Source organism: Gossypium arboreum, chromosome 13 (assembly GCF_025698485.1).
Source record: "Gossypium arboreum isolate Shixiya-1 chromosome 13, ASM2569848v2, whole genome shotgun sequence".
Taxonomy (NCBI): domain Eukaryota; kingdom Viridiplantae; phylum Streptophyta; class Magnoliopsida; order Malvales; family Malvaceae; genus Gossypium; species Gossypium arboreum.
Window position 1 is genome coordinate 16,161,271 of NC_069082.1, and position 9,099 is coordinate 16,170,369.

Here is a 9,099-nt window from a genome sequence, read left to right on the forward strand (position 1 = left end):
ATCTTTTAACAACTCGAGCCATCGTCTTTGTCGCAGATTTAAGTCTCTTTGAGTCATCAAATATTTGAGACTTTTGTGATCCGAATACACATGGCACTTCTCACCAAATAAGTAATGTCGCCATATCTTTAAGGCGAATACGATGGCAGCCAATTCGAGATCATGGGTCGGATAATTTTTCTCATGTGGCTTTAATTGTCTCGACGCATAGGCCACAACTCGCCCTTCTTGCATCAATACGCAACCCAACCCAAGTAGGGATGCGTCACTATAAATGACAAACTCTTTGCCCGATTCGGGTTGCACTAGAATTGGGGCTTGATCAAATAAGCTTTCAGTTGATCGAAACTTTTCGACATTTCTCCGTCCATTCGAACTTAACATCCTTTTGGAGTAGCCGTCATTGGCGTGGCTATCGTCGAGAAACCTTTACAAATCGTCGGTAATAACAGCAAGCCCCAAAAGCTCCTAACTTCGGTAACATTCCTTGGTGGTTTCCAATCGACTATGGTCGAAATTTTGTTCGGGTCCACCACGACACCGTCACGGACATCACGTGCCCCAAAAAGCTAACCTCTTTCAACCAAAATTCACATTTCTTGAACTTTGCGATAACGCTTATCTCGTAAGATTTGCAACACTAGCCTCGGTGTTCAAGATGTTCGGTTTCATCTCTCGAATAGACCAAAATGTCATCGATAAATACAACTATGAACCGATCCAAGTATGGCCTGAAAATTCTATTCATTAAATCCATAAACACCGCAGGGCATTAGTGAGCCCAAACGGCATCACCAAGAATTCGTGAGTGACCGTACCTCGTTCTAAAAGCGGTTTTGGGTATGTCCGATTCTCGGACCCTCAACCGATAGTACCCGACCTCAAATCTATCTTTGAAAACACCGAGGCTCCCTTTAATTGATCAAACAAATCGTCAATTCGTGGCAATGGATATTTATTCTTTATCGTCACTTTATTGAGTTGACGATAGTCGATGCACAACCTCATGGTTCCGTCCTTCTTCTTCACAAACAATACAAGTCGCGCCCATGGAGAAAAACTCGTCGGCGAAACCTCTATCCGTCAATTCTTGCAATTGAACCTTCAATTCCTTTAATTCCGTTAATGCCATACGACACGGGGCTATTGAAATCGGCGTAGTACGGTACAACCGATGTCAATTCCACTTCTCGAACCGGTGGCAATCCCAGTAACTCCTCGGGAAAAACATCCGAATACTCACAAACCATGGTACCGATTCGAGTTTCCTTTCCGTCTCTTTACTCCCAAACACATACGCAAGGTATGTTTCACACCCCTTTTCACATATCTTGACGGTCATAGAAGATATTATTCTTGCACTCCCTTTAAATCGAGAGACTCGACTCGGACTACCTCATTATTTGCACTCCTCAAATTAATGGTTTTCCTTTGCAGATCCACCATCGCATCATGTACGGTCACCAATCCATACCAAGAATAACATCGAATTCATGAAATGGTAGAAGCATCGGATCGGTAGGAAAACAGATTCTCGAATTATTAGGGGCATCTCTTGCACACTTTATCAACAAGCACGTATTGACCCAAAGGGTTTGACACTCGAATTACGAACTCAAGAGACTCAACAGTAAAGTCTTCTTTGGATGCTAAGGTTTCACATACATATGAGTGAGTAGAGCGGGGTCAATCAATGCAATCACAATAGTATCAAAGAGAGTAAAAGTACCGGTGATAACGTCGGGGAGGATGCCTCCTCTCGTGCGCGGATGGCATATGCTCTAGCAGAGCACGGGTCTCGGATCGGACGGCCAGTATTAGAGGCTCTCTCTCGATTACCACCCCTACCTCCAGAGATTCTCGGGGCCTACCTCCACCGTCGTTCCACTAGGTCTTGCACCTTGCGTCTTATTCCTCTCATCTAGCTCGTGCAATCTCTAATGAAGTGGTCCTTGAACCGCATCCATAATGAGCCCTATTAATGACTTACCCCAACATTCACCTAGGTGTCGTCTTCCACATTGGGGGCATTCAGGTCTCTCTTGACGATTATTGCCCACACTAGCTACTGAAGTAGCTCGGAGTCCGTCAATGGTCGGGCTCTAATGGAAATTCATGATCGTCCTCGACTTCATGGTGTCCTCCCCGAACCTCTTTACACCGAAGCGGAGCTTTACTCGTCGATCTTTTACGGTAATCTCTTGCTTCAAATTCAGCCTTCTTCTTCTCCTCCCAAGTTCTTCCGCCTTGCGTGCTCGTTCGACTAGTGTCACGAACTCCTTTATCTCCAAAATTCCCACTAGTAACTTTAACTCTTCATTCAATCCTTCTTCAAATCTTTTGCACATCGCAACCTCATCAGCCACACACTCCGAGCATACCGACTAAGTCTTACGAACTCATGTTCGTATTCGATCTGATCATCCGCCTTGCTTGAGTTCCAAGAATTCCTTACGCTTCGATCGATGAACCGTTGACTAATGTATTTCTTTGAAATTGGATTGGAAGAAATCCCAAGTAACTCGTTCATTTGGGACTATGGAAATTAAAGTCCTCCACCAATAGTAAGTCGAGTCTCATAACAAGGATATAGCACACTTAAGACATTCGTCGGTGTGCATGACAGTTCATCTAACACTCTAATGGTGTTATCGAGCGAACTTCGGCCTTTTCGGCATCATCGGTAACTATGGCCTTGAACTCCGGCCCCACGCTTCCTAATCAAGTCCACGGTGGTTTACTCAGCCTCACGGGATCGATGAATCGGAGGCATTGCGAGTCTTGGGGTGGAGTATTTAAATTCGGGAATGGTTGGACAGCCGGGTTGGTTCGGGCATATTGCGCGACCCACTCATTCATCATAGTGAAGAAGGCTTGTTTCGCCCTTCATTTTGATTATTCGCGGATGACCGAGGCTCAACAGCGGTGTCCCTTGCGCAGGAGCAGCCGCTACACTTTCAACGTCATCCGCCAAGGGTCTCTCTACCCGGGTTCCATCGCTAATCAAAACAAAAATTTCAACCGTCGAAGTCATCACATTATTAAGCACTATCAATTTGGCATGTATAGCTAGACTCACGCGCTATGGTAGTCCTAGAACCGACTAAACCATAGCTCTGATACCAATAAAATTGTAACACCCCTAACTCGTGACCGACGCCGGTGTCGGACACGAGGGGTTAACGAGACAAATCCTCTTAAAGTACCGACCAATTTGGCATTTCTGGACAGGCTGGAAAACTGCATCACCGTCGCCTTAAAAATCATATCTCGAGTTCCAAAACTCGGAAACTGGTTTCGTAAATTTTCCCTGAATTTAGACTCATATAACCATCCATGGATTTATTTTTAGAATTTTTGGTTGGGCCAATTGGTACAGTTTATTAGTTAAAGTCACCCATGTTACAGGGATCTACTGCTCTGACCTCCGCGCATTACAACTTGAATATCTTTCTGTACAGGGATTTAATACTGGTGCCGTTTGTTTCTAATGAAACTAGACTCAAAATGAAATCTGTACATATAAGGCATGACTCCTAATTCTTTCTGGATAATTTATGGTAAATTTTCAAAGTCGCGACAGGGGACCCAGAAATCGTTCTGGCCCTGTCTCACGAGAACTTTAATATCTCCCAGTATACTGCTCATATAGTCGTTTCGTTTCGTCCATATAAAATAGATTCATCAAGGATCAGTTCCATAATTTACTCACTATTTAATTCTACTTATACTATTTTTAGTGATTTTTCAATCTCACCTCACTGATGCTGTCCGCAACAGTTACTGCAGTAGACTATGCCAATTTCATGAATTTTTCCTTGGCCTTAATCATCCATCATACATGACACAAATTATGGCCACCTTAACAAAATTTGAGTTTCTAAGACTCGTGGCTATAGGTTCTAGCATCCCACTCGACGACCACATAGGCCATTTTCACATGGCTTAAAGTTTACAACCCACAATTCGACAAAATATAATAGCCTATACATGCCAAATGTTCTTCAACAACAAAAACAATACCACAAGATTTCAGCGGTGTGATGACTTCAACGACGGTTCCGAGCACGCAACAATACGAGTCCAAGAGACCTAAAATGGGTGACAAGAAAACACCGAGTGAGTTTACAACTCAGTAAGTCATAAGCATTCGTCAATCCATCGATAAAGTTACTACTACATGTACAACAAATGAGGCTAGGTACTCGTCCATATCGAATCTATACCATAATACCTCGGACCTTTTGGTCCAATCTAAATACCAATTCATACATCCACATTTCATATTCTACACAACAAGATAATCGAAGCATTTTTACACATTAACTCATTTTCCAGCACAACCATACAATTTCAATCATCACATAGATTTAAGGCTTACCAAATTCAACCCCAAGCATGAACGTATTACCTATTCGTCATGAGCTCAAGGTACTTACCCGATCTGCTGTCCATACTCACTCGATGGAGACACACCCTCCATATAATTGTTCGATTGGAGATATTTATATATATATAGACGCACACACGGTGCTTAATACTCGATTTCGCACACTTAGTGCCATGCGATTTAGGCCCACACACAGTGCCATGCCCTTCGAGCTTGCACACTTAGTGCCATATATTTCCAGCATGCACACTTAGTGCCATATATTTCCAGCACGCACACTTAGTGCCAATCTCGTCACCGTACACACGTATTGTTCCGCACACTTAGTGCCGAAAGCAAACTTTCTACACATTTCACTATTTCTTTTACATTCAACAATTGTCATCACTCCATACATACATTTTCATTTATATATATATATCATCCCATTAAACACAATTGCATAAATTTTACAATCATTTAAGCAATATCAAATACGTGCTTAATGACTTACCTCGTGTTGGGTAAAATAGTTCCAAGTCGGCTACTCGATGACCTTCGTCTTTCCCTTGCTTGATTCTCCTTCTTTAACTCCTTGAGCTTAATCAATAAATCACTAGTTTAACCATCTTGCTAAACATTCATAATTCAACTACACATGCATATGTATGCTTGTATATTCGGCAACCATTCTTACTAATCGTCCATTTGGTCGATTATACACCTAACCGAATATGCACCAAAAACTTGATTCAACATTACCTACATACTCACTTTAATGGCGAATATATATATATATGTACAATGTCAACTAACATCTTTTAATCACCTAATTTCATCTCATGAACATTTAATCAAATTTTCCCAATCTAGCATATTTTCACATCCATTTGTAACATCATGTACAAACACATATACACATATATCAAAACACAAATTTTTACCTATCATGCAACAAGCATAAATCGCACTTATGAGCATGCCATGGCGAATACATCCCACACCATCCCCTTTCAATTTTTGGTCATGGTTAAACAAAGAAAACTCCATGTCTTACTCAAGAATGCTAAAAGAAATTTCAAGAGTAGTCAATCCATCATTACATGTATCATCAACAAGCTTCACATTTAGCATGCAATGGCTTTAACACAATATCAACCTTGGCCAAATACCATTTCCATGGCATAACAAGGATTTGAACCATGGGCTAACATGAACATCAAGTTAGCAACTAAAACATGCATGAATCTCATGACACAACCTCAAACATACCTTAATCTTGACACAAGTATGACCAAATCTCCTTCTAGTTCTCTTCTAAACCAAGCATGAAGCAAAAATCCTTCCTTTTTCCCTTAGTATTTTCAGCCAAGATTTTGAGAATGGATGAACAATTTTTTCCTTTCTTTTTCCTCTACTCACGGCAACAAAGGGGGGCATCCATGCTCATTTTTTTTCATTTCTTTATTTTTTCTACATAATCCACTAACTAAACATGTTGGAAACATGTTCCCTTGCCCATATTCTTGTCATGGCGGCCACTCACCTTAGGAAGTGGGTTATTTGACATGCAAGGACAACTATTTTCCCACATGTATTAATAGGCCACCTTACAATTGCCTAGCACATTTCTAAATTTTCTCACATAAGTCCTATTTGATAAAAATTCACTTAATATTAACAAAATCCAAACACGAAATTTTCACACATGCATATATACATATAATGAGCATCAATTATGATGGTTAATTATTATTATGACTCGGTTTGGTGGTCCCGAAACCACTTTCCGACTAGGGTCGATTTAGGGATGTCACAGTCTATCCTATACATGCCATACGCTAAGTCAAATTACATAGTTGCCATAATGGTAGATAGTGTGACAAAGTGCTGATGATCCCTGAGTTGGTAGTCAGAATCCACAACCTATAAACCAAAACATGATCGAACAGAGTAAGCTTTTGTAAGCTTAGTAAGTTTTAAGCAAAACAAAGTGTTCTCATTCACTATCAATGGTCATTCATTTCAACTGTTCGATGAAGTTAATCTAGAGCTTCATCTCGAACTATAATATCAATAAACGCATCACTTGGCTGTCACATATATACTTTCGAATGATAATGACCTAGATGGTCAAATATTTCCAAAGCACATTCTTCATTAATTTTCAACTTTCAATAATCTTTTCCACTTGTTCATAATCACATCCATATTTTTAAGTATTTCCACATGACAAGTACTAAATTACCGTAGGCACATAAAGAACCAAACGTATTCCTTATCACATATACGTAAGCTTACAAAACATAATCCTTACCTTGCACTGGCACATCTAGCTGAACCCAACCTATACTCAAATCATAAGGCTTTTGGGCAGAATATGCACTAATACATAAAAATATTTCATCACATACTTCATTATACAAGCATACCATTACCAATTAGATCATTCTCATATTTAGAGTTGTAATATTAATCACATTTACCTACCTCTTTGATACTGATAATTCACCTCGAAATCACTCCACCGATGAGTAAGTATGTCGCACTGAACGTCTTAAATACATAATACTTATTTGATGGTAACTTATTGCAGATACTCAATACCAAAGTCTTACTTGAATCCTAGCATTTAGCCGTCGGGTCTTTAAAGCTCGGATATAGTACGAGCACGAAGCCTACGGACATTAATCAGGATAATATTCTCGTATAAAGCCTGCGGGATTTTAACCCGGATATAGTACTGACACAAATGCCCTTCGGGACTTATCACATTTATACACTTTCATATCCATCACATTGGCCATTCGACCTTATCACATATATACACCTTCACATCCATCACATCGGCCATTAGGTCTTATCTCATATATACAGTTTCACATTCATCACATTGGCCATTCGGCCTTATCACATATATACACTTTCACATTCATCACGTTGGCCACTCGGCCTTATCACATATATACACTTTCACATTCATCACATTGGCCATTCGACCTTATCACATATATACACTTTCACATTCATCACATCGGCCACATATATACACTTTCACATTCATCACATCGGCCATTAGGCCTTATCACATATATACACTTTCACATTCATCACATCGGCCATTAGGCCTTATCACATATATACACTTTCACATTCATCACATCGGCCATTCGGCCTTATCACATATACACACTTTCACATTCATCACATTGGCCATTAGGCCTTCTCACATATACACACTTTCACATTCATCACATTGGCCATTAGGCCTTATCACATATACACACTTTCACATTCATCACATTGGCCATTAGGCCTTATCACATATACACACTTTCACATTCATCACATTGGCCAGTCGGCCTTATCACATATATACACCTTGTACATCAATTTCATCATAACAAAATTGACTAGGTATACTAGTCATTTACGGCTTATGGCTTCACTTTAATATGGATTTGGTACTTTGATTACCAATATTTAATCGATAGCTTATAAGCAACTCAAATAGTTTTATTAAGGTTTACAACATAATCACAAATTCAGCACAAGCTATTTTTCCTAAGCAACAGTCATTAAATTATTCGTAAATGGAGCGACGAAACTCCAAATGAAGTGCCGTTAATTTTCCCTGAAAATAGACTCATACATATTTTATCCAACAAATTTTCAGAATTTTTGGTTTGGCCAATCAATGCCAGATTTTTCTTCAAGTTTCCACTATTTCACTGTTTGACTATGCTGACCACTCTTCACTACGAATCAAATTCCTCATTGTACAAAATTCAAAATATGTTCTAGTTTATTTCATTTGAAACTAGACTGACTAAGGCAATTAGAATATAAATTTTTTCTTTTAAAAATTTTTGTACAATTTATAATGATTTTCTAAAAACAGAACAGAGGATTACAGTGTCATTCTGCACTGTCTCACACAACTTTAAATATCTCATTATCGAAAATTCCTTTGCTTACACGGTTTCTTTTATAAGAAACTAGACTCATTAAGCTTTAATTTCATGTGTCATTCAGCCTCTAATTCAAGTCCATAAATTTATGGTGATTTTCTAAATTGACGTTACCACTGCTGTCCTAAGCAGACTATTTCAAATTACACTTAAATTCCCAAGCTCAACCACTTAAGAACTTACCATTTGAGCTTATAACATAACATGGCCACATCATATCTTATTAAATCAATTCATCATGTCCTATTATGATTGAATTTACTCAACGTTTAATCACTTAAAACTTACCTCGAAAGTGGTCGACGACTAGATATCCACAGCTATTCGTTTACTTTCTCTTTTCCCCTATCCGACTTTGATCCTCTTTGCTCTTAAGCTTAAGTAAAACAATAGATTTGCTTAAGTACTTAACTAATATTATTCACTTAACAATCACATTTGGCAATCACATATCATTCAATCTATATCTAAAACAATAGATTTCAATATGTATCATAATTAATAAAACATGCCATGACTCGATTTCATGCTTATATGCCATAACCGTATGCTTCTTATCACACTTGGACCACAAAATGCATAAATTTCACAAATTCTAATTACTATCATAAGCTCAATTTCGGCTAACACTCAATTAAATACTTACAATTTAGCACTAATTTAGCATTTCAACATAGCCGATTGTCATTAAGCAATTAAGCCACAAACATTTAATTTTACCAAGCTCAACTCATCTATAATCAACCCTCAATACACTAA